General features: G+C 39.9%; 1 protein-coding gene across 4 annotated transcripts in view; it reads left to right on the top strand.

Annotated features, from left to right (window-relative positions):
• The window catches only part of LOC116697689 (protein FAM126B), a 48,330-nt gene that overhangs the window by 1,571 nt on the left and 32,155 nt on the right, over window positions 1–14,604 (top strand). Inside the window, exon 1 of one of the 4 annotated variants that reach the window (XM_032529066.1) lies at window positions 79–311. The exons of 2 other annotated variants lie outside the window; for them this stretch is intronic. The gene's annotated coding sequence lies outside the window, so the exon portion shown is untranslated. Of the gene's footprint in view, window positions 1–78; window positions 312–13,102; window positions 13,172–14,604 lie in introns of those variants that run through there. One more of the 4 variants, XM_032529067.1, reaches the window with a different exon arrangement.

Below are 14,604 nucleotides of genomic sequence, written 5' to 3'. Positions count from 1 at the left end.
CTGGTAGCTGATTTTCCAGGTAACGTTGGTCGCAGTCAAGGGCTACTGGTGACTTGGAACATCATCAGCACTGTTAGTGTGGATGGGAACCCGAAGCGAGGAAGCTTTAACGTTAGCGGGCTGGCCGCTGCCGATACAAGTGTTAACTGTCTTTAGCTAGGGACGGGACCACGGAGCAGATGCTTCGGCGTTTGGAGCCAGCAGCCAACCGTTTCGGCCTGGTCACGACTGGTGAAAAATTAGCTTGGATGAGGATGTCTACCATCTGCTGACAAGAACAGACACGCTAACGGCATGCCAGCAAAGCTAAGGTTGTTTGCTAATGTTGACGTACAGGTCAGGCTGTCGTGGCAGGATTGTTGTAACAAACGTTAGCTAGCTAGTTAGTTTACTATCTGGCTGCGTAGAACCAACTAAGATTAACGTTAGCTAGATAACGCTAGCTAACGTAACGTTGCAGTGTTAAGGTAAAACAGCACGTCAGCCACGACACATTCCGTGCTAAAATACATACACTATTTTGACTGTGGCTCTTAAACTTGAACTATACAAAAACGCTGCAGCTTGTTTGTTTTATTTTGAAATTGTAAGCGGAAGTCTCAATTTTGCACCCTTGTAGGTTGTACGTATACGTTTTAGTGCTAAAAGCAACACTAACGTTCATTTAGTAACGTTACATATCATACGAAGCAACTTAACGTTAAAGAACTGGGTCTGATTCTGTTTGCTTAGTAACGTTAATTGTCTGAAAAAAGTTGATGTAGCCAGAGTAAATCCCTGTCATACAGAGCTAAAAGTCTCTGAATAGCCTTTCCTATATTGTCAGCTAACCCGAGTGGCCTTTTAAATTCGTGCTGTTTGGTAGTCTCATACCATCATGTAACGCTATGTGAGTTTAGCTTTTTTCAAGCAAGGTGTCCTACTACCTATACCATTTCATGTACCCCTGACTGCAGACCCGCAAGAACCTTGGGGCGGGTCAAACGTTTAACTCCGCCCAGTCCTCCAACCGCCCCACTACCCAACTCATTTAATACATTGGGACTAAAACCCTTTAAACTGGATGTGGCAAATGCAACGATTTAAACAAAAATAAACTTAATCTTTGGTTTTTACTATTATGGAAAAAAATATTGACACATTTCAAAAAAACATTAAATACTTCAATATTAAATTAAATGATAAAAAGTGAATATTGAATGTATTTTATCATAATCTTTCCAACCTGATACTTTCTTATGTTATCAAAAACAAACGATCATGAACTATAATATTATCAATTTTTATAAAAATGTAATAGTTTGTTATTTATATATATACACTATAAATATAATATAATATATATATATATATATATATATAATATAACACCAATAATTATGAAAATAATTTAATACATATATACAACCATAATAACAACCAAAAATAATTAGATTAGTACTTTTCATCCCACAGCGGGGGAATTTTCCTTGTTACAGCAGCAAAAAGCAAAAAAAACAGATAAGTAAACACAAAAAAAATTATTTTAATCCATATATCTCATTAACGGCAGATCGCCTTTACACAGATCGCCTTCACACACCTGTTATCCTCTGGCGGTCTTACACAAAAAAACTCGCTTAAGAAGGAGACCACTGGTTGAGTTGTGGGCTCATTCACTGAAGACCTATCTACACTGAAGACATATCTACACTAAAGACAGATCTACAGTTTCATCCACACCGAGTCATGGGCGCTAGCCCCTGCACTGGTCGCGCTAACCGCGCTATGCCAGGGGGACAGAGACAAAGATGTGCTGGTGTTGTGGATCTGAGCTCTCCTTCATCTCCGGGTTGCAAAACGATTCAGAGACCGTCCATCACACAACGACTGGAACATTGTCCTTCATGGAAATGATTTCCACACTTTCCGATTACTTGGAGCTACCCGTTAAAAGAAGGGATTACCCTTTCCCAAATCCGAACCTCAGCCTGCTAAACTTGTGCAGAAACATTAAATAGACATAAAACTTTTTTTATTTGTTTTTTAAAAACCCAAAACAACTATAAAGTCACACTTACTTCCATTATTTATTGACTAAAAAGGGCTGTCCAAAGCGTGGGTGCATACTCTAAATTCACTCTGGATATTGCGATTAAATGACAGGTCAAATGCTGGAGAGTTTAAAGGGGTTAAACGTTGAGGGGCGGGGTTAAACGTTTAACCCCGCCCCTCAACGTGTCCTGCGGTCTGCAGTCAGGGCTTCCTACCTTTTGGCTTAAAGTGCCCATATTATGCTAATTTTCAGGTTCACAATTGTATTTTGAGGTTGTACCAGAATAGGTTTACATGGTTTCATTTAAAAAAACAACATATTTTTGTTGTGCTGAACATTGCTGCAGAAACTGTTTTCACCCTGTATGTTTAGGTCTCTGTTTTAGCTACAGAGTGAGACATATCACTCTTTTTAGCTACAGAGTGAAACATCCCACTTCTATACTAGCTTTGTTGGGAGTTGCATATGCACAGTAACTAGGTAAGATCACATCAGCCAACTAGATAACTCTTTCTCCAACTTTGGTCGGTACAAGGCAGGATTAGCTGGGAGACTTCTTCTAAACGAGGGCCACTTGTGGACTACCTGCAGAACAAGGACAGGGAAGTAGTTTTGTAGTATATGGTGAACTAGTGTGTGTTGTAGCAGTGTTTTGCCATTGAGAACGAGCTAGAATGCTTGCGCTAGCATGCTACGGGTTAGCCACCTTGTCTCGGCTAGTGACGTAGAAAGCCGTGCAGATTTTGAACAGCTCACCCGGAGACTGAAGGCAGAGGACATTCAGAAACTTGTATCTCACTCAAAACAGCATGGATAGTTTTTTCCCAGGTTTGTATGCGTGTGGAAGCACCAGAGACACCAAATTTTTCATCATAATATGGGCACTTTAAAACAGGGTCTCTCTCTTCCCCCAGTGCTCTTTGATAAGCTGTGCTTGGACAGTACAACATTTTACATCAGACCAGTAGTTCAGTGCTCAAAGTTATAGAAAACCAACAAAAAAAACGGCAACATCCCTAATTCATTCTTTTCTGCTCTGCTAAGTCCACTTATGCCAAGCTGCTTTCTTGTTGCTCTTTTGCTGTTAACACACTCCTGTTTTTAAGACTGACATCAGTAAATTAAATAAATGCTGCTTAGAGTGATATTGGTCATGATAAGTAAACTACCCCTCCGATAAAGGCATCATCATAGGCAAAGATGTAGAGCTGAAGATCTAGATATTTCCATGCCATCTGCTGCCCACCCTTCATCATCATCCTCCTCTACTCCTTCCTCGCTCTATCTCTGCCGCCATGTGTTTTGGGACTAGGCTATCATCAGAGCTGTGGCCTATTTTAGACAGAAACTCAATTTACCCACTTAATCTGTGTCCCAGTCTCCAGGAGTTGAGTTTCTTCTATTGCTCAGTGTAACAAATGGTAAATTATTCAGCCAAGACAAGTTCCTTGATGGGCATAAGGAAGGAATGTAGCAGAATGTATCGGATCATATTGTGGAGTTGGTGAAATCACTTATCGAGCAGTATACTATAGTTCCGGAGTAATGTGCTGTATACAACTCTTAAGCTTGACTAATGGTTTCAACTGGGATTCACTAGAAGCTGAGGTAAACTTTTATAAACTTTGAGTGGACTAATAATGCGCAATATTGTCATTTGTTGCCCATATGTCTTAAGCTGAAATGAGCTTATTGAGACAGCTCTAAACCAAAACAAAAAAAACGAACTGTAAATGAGCCCCAGAGTGTGTTGCTTTCCTCCCTCCCACATATAGTGATGCACACGCCTAGGGGATCAAAGCTGTAATTAGCCTGCCATGGATTAGCAGTAGGGACTATTTTCCACTGTACTCGCTCCCACAGAGCCAGAGGATCACACAGGCACCCAGTCCCCTGCCCTTCCTATTCTTCCAGTAGAGAAAATCTGAATTGGCATGTTTATTGTTGTCCCCTCAAGGCCAAGCAAAAGAGACTCATCAAAATTCTACCCTGGAGAGTTTGGACATCAGGCCTTTCTTAAATTGATTGTGGCATTTTCTTTTGTGTGTTGTCATTCAGCATCCAAATTTGGTTCTTATAACTTATAAGTCACCAGTGGAGTCATTCTTGTCGTGTGGCGTGCAGACAGTCTTAAGAATCAGCTGCATATGTGGTTGGCATGCAGAGAGAGCTGTGGGGCTGCCGACTCACTGCGCTGCCAGGTACGAGGTCTGTCTGTGTGTTGGCTGTTTCCATGATGTACAGTATGTCTCTCCCCCAGCACCCCCTGCTCAGAGACGTGTCTCTCCGTCAGCCAAACATGAGTTCCTACTGTTTCTCTGGGGGCTCCCTAGAGGTAGAGCAGCCTAATACGTGTAAAAAAAAATGTTTTCAAATTGTTTGTTTTGTCCGAACAAATATCCAAAACCTAAATATAATCAAATCAGTTGACTTATAACAAAGATAAGAATCAAATTGAATCCTCACATTTGAGAAGCTGGAACCACCAAATGTTGGCGTTTTTTGCTTGAAAAAAATGAATAAAACAATAAATCTGAAATAGATTCCAATTTTCTCTCAATCAACTAATTGATCAATTGAGAAATTACTGTAGTTGTGTTGCAAATTGCTAAAGTCTTAGGATTTAGTCACTGCATTATGATGAAGTTTAAAGGGATATTTCAACGCTGGAAGGTGATTATGTATTAAATTGGGTCACTTATGTAGTAGAAATGTGAAGACATTTTGAAGTTGGTGCCTTCTAGACCGAGAAAAGAAAGAAAATGTATTTTAGCTGGCTGTAGTCCATAGCCTATGGGCAAAAATGTCTCAAATGACTCTAAATGACGATTTTTGCGTCAGAGGCTTTTTTCCCAACCCACAATAGGCTACAGAGAAATCGTGTCTCAGTGCGACATGAGGGAGGGAAGCACTGTCATTCAAAAATACTACTGGGTTTCTACTGATACATAGCTTAATGCTAATCGGTCAAGGATCCCTTTTTTAAGTGTGTACCAAATGTGTAGCTTCAGCCTTTAAAACACAGATACAGCAACATGTACACGTGAACTGTCAAATCCTAAAAGGCAGAACTGCCAGAAAACAGACATTTTAGCAGCATTAAATGTGTAAGGGAGGGCTACACCTCTGCCACATCTTACCGTATCTCAAATATTTTCAGTATTGGCTAAGCTAAAAAGAAGAGTAAAAATTAGTAAATTACTATGGGAAAGCTAATCTAATGCATTTGAAAACCATCCATTTTTGTTGCCCGTGAGGGTGGCATCAAGGAACATAATCTGGAGGAGCAAAGAGCATTCTGATTTTCACCGCCTTCTCCAGGAAGTTAATGTTACGTCTGGAAGACCGCCGCTTCCAGCACTAATAAAGAAATAGATTTAGCCTTTTTTTTTATTTTAATAAACGGGTAAAAAGTGAGAGGAAAAAAACCATTATGCAGATTTGTAGAAATTCTGAATCATACTTTGTACTCTGTCCGCAAGACGTCAAACAACTTTTCCAATGCTTGTTTTCTGAATGCAGTTTGGATCTAATAGGGCTTTTTAGGGCTGGACAATTAATCAAAACTGTATCATCATTGAAATTCTGAAGCTGCTATCAACGTCTTCCTGTCAACGTTTCCAATAATTTTGATCAATAAAAAAAAAAGTGCCTTTTTTTTCCACAAGAGATTTTCATTCCAAGCAATACGGGCTTTCTATTATATACATTTTCAATAAATGGCCATAATAGTTCCAGCATTGTTTTAGCACTTTTGAATTAGAAAAAAATATCTAACCTTCAATATTTTAGCCTATTTACAGTGCAAACCTTGCCAATGATCTATATGGGAAAAAAAAAAAAAGAATCAAAAAATTGGACAATTTATTGTTATTATGGTAAAATGTGCAATTAATTGTGATTTTTTATTTTAGGTTATATCGTGCAGCCCTAGGACTTTGCTTATCATTGTACCGGCTCCATCTCCACAACAACATTCACATAATTTCCTTACGAGGTAGAGTTCAACTTACCTGCTTACTTTTTCCCAAGAAAGCTCTTCTTTTTGTCCGATCTGTACAATAGAGCTTTGAGTGCTCACAGACAGCTACAATAGTTTGCTTGTCTATTTCTGTTTCAACAACATCATCATTATGTGGTTTGATAGAGGTTGACATGTGCTTGCAGAATAAGATTTTGAAATCGTCCCATATTCTATGTGAAAATTGGCCCACGCTGCTAAACACTGCCATTGTAGGAGTGCTACTTTACTGGACCTGTGTGAATGTTTTGATTAGGTCAGATTAACTGTATTATCCCTACAGGGAACTGGCTGGTTCCCATGGAAGTGGTGCGAGGCTTTGTCATTGTTCTGCTGTACTGCTGTGGGACTGGTTGAGTTCAGTGTGCCAAAGACTCTCAGTTCATTTCAGTGTGTGTCACGTTTGCAACCCTTCAGCATTAATACAATTCTGCGTTAGCAGATTGAATGGTTATCCTTTAATCCACCATTATGCACACACATTTGGACAGTTCAGCACACATTCAAGCAAAATCATCTGTGTGATACACTGTTGATAATAAACAGAGAAAAGAAAGATCTCACAGAAATTGACTATCAGTATTAGATACATCTACTTTAATAATCTGTCTCCAAAGAGATAAAGCAAAACTCGCATTGTTAAGTCATCTCCTGCTTTTTTTGTTACTTGAAAAGACATTTGCTAGTATTAGCTACCCGACCGGAACAAACTGAACAGAGTTAATCAAAACAGTTTTCATTCAACTCAAGTGCCCACACTTCTTCTTGTAACAGATAATACTTTGTCAACAAACACAAATGGAGAGCTCCGATCAGTGGGCAGAGTCTTTATTTCAAGATGCGGCCGTTAAATTCACCACCAGATCGCCAGAACAAGCTTGGGTCCTGGAGTCACCACAACTGGACAGGACAGGGTGCACATAGTGTTGCTATTAACATCACACAATATTATATCAAAATTGTAACATATGACTAGATATTGTCTTAGATTTTGGATATTGTAATATTGTAATATGGCATAAGTGTTGTGTTTTCTTTTTCTGGTTTAAATTACAGTAAAGTGATGTAGTTTTCTAATTTTACCAGACTGTTGTAAATGTTCTATTATCCTTTTTCCACTTATTCATTATAGTCACATTACCGATGATTATTTATCTATAATAAAAATCTCATTGTGTAAATATTTTGTGAAAGCACCAATAGTCAACACTACAATATTGTTGCGGTATCGATATATTGCGATATTTGATTTTCTCCAAAATCGCCCACCTCTACGTCCAGTAACCGTAAACCCTAAACCCCAAACTCCAAATTATTCAATTTAGAGTGATAGAAAAGCAGCAAATCCTTACATGAGATGCTGCAGTCAGTGAATGTTTGGCTGATAAAATGACAAACCCTGCTGCTCTGTAGTCAATATGGCTAGGAGGGTTGAACATCACACAGATATTGCACACTGGGACCAAACTCAAAGGAATGTGTGGATGAAATAGATTAGTTTCTTTGGAAGACTCTTTTTTTTTTTTTTAACACCAATTTTTACAAAGCAGTAACCACATACAGTATGTTGAAAAAGTAATGTTATTTAAGACTGTTCCCGTCCAAAATGTACAGCTCCATTGAGCAGTTTGACCATGAACATGTTAATGGAAACTCGTGAAAATAAATAAATGACAAATCCTGCCGTTGACCTGAACACAATTTCCATGAGACTGAAAGGCACCTGAACTTTCCCACTGTTGTACTGGATGTCAGATGGGAAACACATGCTCTGTATAGTTAATATGGCAGCACGGACAGTTTTTTTTTTTTTAAGCCAAGATAATAGGTCATCCCTCTTGGAGCCACTGTTTTATGCTGGGCTTTGCCTGCTCTCCTGCTCAGTTGCTGGTCACGACTCGGCCCCTGTTGAACAGATGCCGAAGCCCAGTTGACTCCAGGAGCCTTTGAATTTGTGCCAGTTATTTGTTGTGATATGATGGGAAAGATATGGAAGGAAAGTGGGGGCTTTTGCTGGATCAAGCTGTGTGAGAGAGTGAGGCTTCTGTTAACAAAAGTGTTCCCTTACATTTAGTGAGGCCTAGATGCTATTGCTGCTAGTGCACTGAGCATTGTTTGGTGATAAAGAGGTGGGTGATTTCTAAAATGTATGCAACCTAACCGATCAAATATTGACAGTCAAAAGGAACAGTTTTGTTGAGTTTCATTGGGTTAATATGTGTATTAGCTTTGCTACAGTTTCTAGCAGAACTCGGTAGTTTTCTAGCTAGTGTAATTTCTTTGGGTCTGCTGCAGTGGGGTAGATGGAGCAAAAATGTAGCCCACATTGTTTTTGTTTTTTTTGTACAGTAGGAACCAATTATCATTATGAGTCTCTGGGGTGGGAATAAGCTGAGAGGCCAAGCTCTCTGGCTTGAGATTCTTGGAATTCAGCCCCCCACCTTGCATCTGAGGTGGCAGTGCAGTGTAATAATGCACCCACTCTCTTCTATTTTCCCCCCGGTTGATCCTTTGGTCAAGCAGGCTGTGGTCTAAGTCAATTGACTATGCAGTGGTCTTGGTGGCCTATTGTTAAAAGACTGCTGAGCAGGTTATTTGGCAGGATAGCATTTTCCTCGGTTTCTCTACAGTAGAGTTAAATTCTTAGCTGCTCCCCCGCAGACCATGCACCAAGTCAGCAGCCACGCTAAATACAGTGGTATTAGTGGTCATAGTTATGTGGCTGTAGTTTTGTCAGTGAACTTGTGACTGCAAGTTTTCATAAAAACAATTCACTTCCACCTCATGGTTCTTGTTTTACACTTATGTACACCTGTACACATTAGGCCTAATGCAAATCCTACTTTAGCTCTACCAACTGTCCTATCTGGGCGCCTTGACATTTTATAACTCAACTAATTGATTAATCAAGAAAATAATGGACAGATTAATCTACAAGGAAAAGAACCGTTAGTTGCAGCCTTGCTAGACATACCGTTTAATGCAATCTAGTAAAACACCACCACTAACCACAGCTTCAACCTTCATGAGGATCAAGACACCACTGCTGCAACACTTGCAGTCAATACAAGTGCTTGTGCTTATTATGATACTTGTCCAAAAATTATTGAGCAATGTACACAATAGCCCGTTGTATGTCATTCTGGAAAAAAGCACAATCGAAATTGCTTGAAAGAGCAATTTGAGTTGTTCCTCCTGAGCAATTTGAGTTGCAAGTTGAGTTGTTGAAAAACAAGTGAGGTAAGTGTGCGGCACTCTAGAGGGTACATGTATGTGTTTATCCTGTGTGTGGATGCATGCACACTACATTTGCATTAAAAGCATTTGTATGCCACAGTGTGAAGAGAGGAAGGAGGTGGGATGCTATTAGCATTCACCGTGCGAGCGTATGAGCGTGCGTGTGTGCGTGCGTGCGTACAAGAGACGTCTGGCCCAGCTGCAGCAGAGCTAATTTTAGCCCAGAATGTGCGTAGGTCTCAGTTCCCCTCACCCAGCCTATGAGGGAGAAAGAGTAGCCAATCTTTTACCCTCTCCTCTGTGCACCTTTCTGTATTATAACCTGTAGTATGTCTTTTTCATGCATTTTCTATGTATGTTCTATTGATTTGTCTGCTTGTGACCTTTGCTTACCAAAAGTCCTGTCTGTCGGTTGGTGTGTACCTGTCAGCCTCTCTATCTTTATAACTGTCTATGGTCATTATTTTGTATAGAAAACCAGGCAATAGGGGTCATTTCCTAGTGCTGCATTTGCTATTAATAAACCACATTCTATTTCTGTGCTGATAGCCTACTCCACTGGTGAGTGGATGGTTCTTGTTACAAATGAAAGAAACACAGGGATGGAGATTACAGCTGACTGGTTCGCTGTGGTCAGGTATTAGAGTTAATCCCTTTACCTGGCAAAAGAGTGGCTAAACTTATATTTTTTGATTGGTGCCATTAAATTTCCCTAATATAGAAAGTACAACATATTGATTATTATAAAGTTAAGTCCTTTTAATGGCATGCATACACCCTGCTTAGGTGTCTTTGAGCATGGCACTGAATCCCTCCTGGTCTGTGCTTGACCCTGTGATCTGACCTTCCTGTTGGAGAGGATAAATACAAAGACAATTTCTCAACAGGGCTCAATAGTTTATCACACCATCATTGTTGGATGTGTGGTTTTCATGGTCACAGCAAACAAAGTTAAAGGGAAGGACCGTGTCAGAAGTGGCACAAACAGGGGCGAGCTTGCCCAAGCTCAATAATTCATGGCTGACTGAGCTCAGCTGACCTTGGAGAATCCCCAGTGTTGGACTGTTGAAACCTGGCACTGCTCATTTAGGGCAGAGAGAAGTTGAGACGGACAGATACAAACCCATATATACAGTATCATTTTTAGTTGCCTTTTTGGTACTTCTTTTCTACATTTATTCTTTGCTAGTAAAGAGAGTCAACATTGCCATTCTCTTTATCACAAAGAACACTCTTTTGTTCACATGTGCTCTTTATTTGACTTTGATTGATTTTCGGCTCTCCACTAGGTTTGAATGCACATGTAAGAGAGAAACATGTTCCACAACTGTGTCATGTAAGGAAAGGAACACTGCCTGTCTGCTGTTCTCTGTGAGATTTTATTGTGAAAAGGCATAAAAAAAAGAACTGTCCATAGCAATCGGGCACATGACGCAACTCGTGCTGTTTCATGGCTAAAGAAACAGATCCTGACTTACAAACCCTTCTACAGTCTGGACTGATTTTCATATTCAGCTTTTCATTTGCTGTTACTGCACCTGGTACTGTACAAACATAGTGGCAATACGCACAGGCCCATCATGCTTTGCTAAAGTAACAGGGACCAGAATCGGACTCTTTCTAATCTAATGGCACAACAGTTTGCCAAAATTCAGTCTCATAATTTAACTCACAACTAATTGTGTTTGGATGTCAGTTTTGATTAAGTTATGGTTCTGCGCAACCTAAACAAACAAAACCTGAAAACGCAAAACTTTACAGCTGTGGTGCAGCAGAGAAAAAACTTTAGGCAGGATCACACCCCTTGTTTGGGAGTTGCAGCCATGATCAAGAGATAAGCTCTTTGTGACATTATACCCAAATAAGTGTTGATCGTGTCAGATGTGTCAGTAGCTTTTAAGTCACTTTACAATGGCTGCTCAACACTGTTTTATTCAGAAGCCAAAACAACAAAACTAACAGGGAAAATGGAAAGTTGTGTGCCAGAAAGAACTAATACAAGTTCAGTGTTGATTGGTTATCTTTGGTAACACAACTAAATTGGACGGTCTAACTGTTTAAATCATCCATGTCTGTTTTCCTCCCTGTCCTGGGTGCGGCAGTGGTTAAGAGAGGTTCTCTGTACTTTGCAGGGCTGTAACCTTGTGTATGTTTACACTGGTTTAATGAGTCACTTAGTCTGGGATACTTGTGATTCATTTGTCTGTAATGACTGATGAGCATTGTTAGGTGTCTGAGAGAGCCTCCCCATTAGATACTTGCTTGAAATAAGACTCGTTACTAAGGGAATAGCTTGTAGGCTAAAGCTTCATTATGTTGTGCATTGTTGCTTATATTTTTTTTTTTTTTAGCACGCTCATCAGTTGTACGTGAGCCTGCCACCTACAGTAAGTTATTGTTCAGGCAAGTATGGTAAACACATTGACAGTATACAGAATAGCAGTGTGGGATTAGTACACAAGCATACTATCTGCCATAGAACTGACTTAATTTGCGTGCTTGTAGTGTTTGTGTATGGAGTTGCACAGCATGTCAATGCATGCTGCAGCAGTCCTGTATGTCCTGGCAGCTGGCAGAGAGGACTAGCTAAAATGGTGTGTGGGTAAGATTGAAGTCATGGTAAGCACACAGCAGTCCCGTCCCAACATTTGCCCCTGCCCCAGACTTTAGCACTGACTTGACTGATTGCATGAAGGGGTTTTTAATTTACCACCTTAGCTAAACAAATACAGTACTTATTGAGTCATGAGACTGCTGAGGTTCCAGGCTCCAATATGAAAACAATCTCAGTCAGAATGTGAATAGTGAGCAGTGCTGTTTCCCTCCCTCATAAGTGCCATTAGAACAACATTTAACTCTCAATATCTCCCTGACTGGGCTGCTTATTGGCCCTTTTCTCAGTTACGTATAAATCAGTTGCTGTGTGAAAGGCTCCACTCTTTTAGCCCCCCCAAAAAAACAACAGAACAATATATTTCAAGAATGTTGTGTGTGGAGACTGAGAAAAGAAATTGTGTACACCGTGGAGGATTGAACACAGGTTTAAAAATACAACAAAATTTGCAACAGTTGTTTGTGACTGTGTCAGAATTTGCCAATCTACTTTTTTTTTTTTTTTTTTTTTTTTTTTTTTTTTTTATTTATTTATTTATTTATTTATTTTTTATTTATTTATAGACATGCTAGCGGCACAGAGTTAAGGATGGCAATGTTGGTTGGACAGACGTTTCGTCACTACTTTGGTCCGTACTGAATAATCCTCATAAATGTACCTATTAGATCGATTTCTGTGACACTTTGTACTGAATCTGCGATGCCCAGATGATGAATCCTAATGGCATTGTTGAACCCCTGACCTTTCCTCTAGCGCCACCATGAGGTTGACATGTTTGGGTTTTAGTGTTATGCTTTTGGTATACAGGTCAAAGCTTTCACAGTGAAACCTTTCATAATCTACAAGATGGATTGACACACAATTGTTACGTACATCCGTCTGCCTGACTGCATATTCACTTAGGAACATATTGTGTGTTAACTGCTCTGTTTTGACAAACTAAATACGCAAAATACACGTGTTGGCTTTGTTTCAACCTTGTGCACCGTTAAGCAGTGTGATTAGCATGTCATTGTGATTTGGGGTTTGAAGTGCCGTAAACAGGATGGGTTGGCACTCTACTATTCTCTTGCAAACCCCGCCACAGAACAATAAGCAGGTCCTGCCTAAAGGAAGAGCGGCCCTTGAAGGAAAGTTTGCTTATTGTCATTTGCCAGGCCTCATTATGACAAATGGCTGGCTGTGGAGCACTCCTGTTACTAGATACGCAAATACTGGGATGAGATGGGTGCAGAGCGGGGAGGAATTACACTGTACTCCCAAGGTACAGTTACAGCAATTATGCCTTGTTGTAACTAGAAGGGGGGGACATAATTGTAATTTCTGTTAGTCCTTTTATTCCTGTTACCTAGCCTTAGCTGGAGGTGTAATGTCTAATTTCTACAGTAGTTGTATATTGATACTGTGGCTTTGGGTTCAACTTTAAAACTCATAATATCCAAGGCCAAAATCTTTTTGACAGAAATTGTTTATGAAATTGCATGTTCTTGCATGTTCAATTATTTGATCTTATATTGTATCATTTGAGGCACCTACAAAATGCTTTCTGACTTGTGCACCAATTCAAAGAGTAGTCCACTGCAGTTCAAATGATTCCTTATTACACAGTTGCGCTTTTAAAAAAGGAGGAGCGAAATACACTATGAGACAAACGTATTAAAGATATCTAATACTCTTGTTGTAAGAGGTGTGTGAAACAAAGACAAAAACACCTCCTAGAATTGTTTGTATAAATGTTGGCTTTATGGATTCAATCTTCTATCCAACATGTTTAATTTTATATTGCAATATTAAAATATCCTAACAATTTTATAGAAAATCTGGGAAGGAATTGTTAATGAAAAAAAATTAACTAAATGGATTGTCGGTTTTGGGCTAGTCCAGTAAGTTAAATGCCTCATAAATCAAAGCACTTCATTACACTGATGCAAAAAATGACATAAAAATCCAATATTACTATCAAACAGCCCTGCTCATTGATTTGCAATATTGCCCGGAATGGCTTTGTACGTCAAGAGATATTAAAGGGAGATATACCTCAATATAAACAGAATAGTGGTAGTATTATTATTTGTCCCGCGTCCTTCCTTTTGCTGTATTCCCTCGACCAGAATGTACCTTCAGCATTGGTCACATCTCTTGCAGGTCCAGCAGGCTCCGTCTCACACGCTGTTACTCTACGAACTGAAGTCAGTTGCATTTAATAACTTCTTCTGTGTTTTTCGCCGTGGCGGCCGCAATTACAAAGTTACCAGCGGAAACACTGGTACAAATACAGGTTTTCCTCTCCTGCTTAACAATATACAGCTGTGTTAATTGAAACGGTGTACAAATGTCAGAAGCGCAGACCGGCGCTGTCCTTGCTCTGTCTCTGTTGCCGGGGGAGCCGTGTGTGAGTGAATGGGGGCGGGGCTGCACGGAGAGTAAGAGGAGAGATCCAAACGCAGCCACGGCTTTACAGAAGAAATGGGTCATGTAACGCAAAAATAAACCATATCGATATAAACAACATTGCTTCGTTTGTGGAGAGGAAGCGGATGCAATGACATTAGGTGCATCGGTGCAACCTAGCAAAAATGTTAGTTGCACCCTAGAGCCCTGTGAGCTAAAAGGCGCTAACTAGCACCGGCCAGCACTGGTCACTGCTGTTGTCTGAAAAACAACACAGACGAAAAAAATGTTGCGTTTACTAGTAAA

Source organism: Etheostoma spectabile, chromosome 11, assembly GCF_008692095.1.
Source record: "Etheostoma spectabile isolate EspeVRDwgs_2016 chromosome 11, UIUC_Espe_1.0, whole genome shotgun sequence".
In the NCBI taxonomy this organism is placed as follows: domain Eukaryota; kingdom Metazoa; phylum Chordata; class Actinopteri; order Perciformes; family Percidae; genus Etheostoma; species Etheostoma spectabile.
The sequence above is the reverse complement of the archived record's forward strand: the minus strand, read 5'-3'. Positions and strand labels throughout refer to the sequence as shown.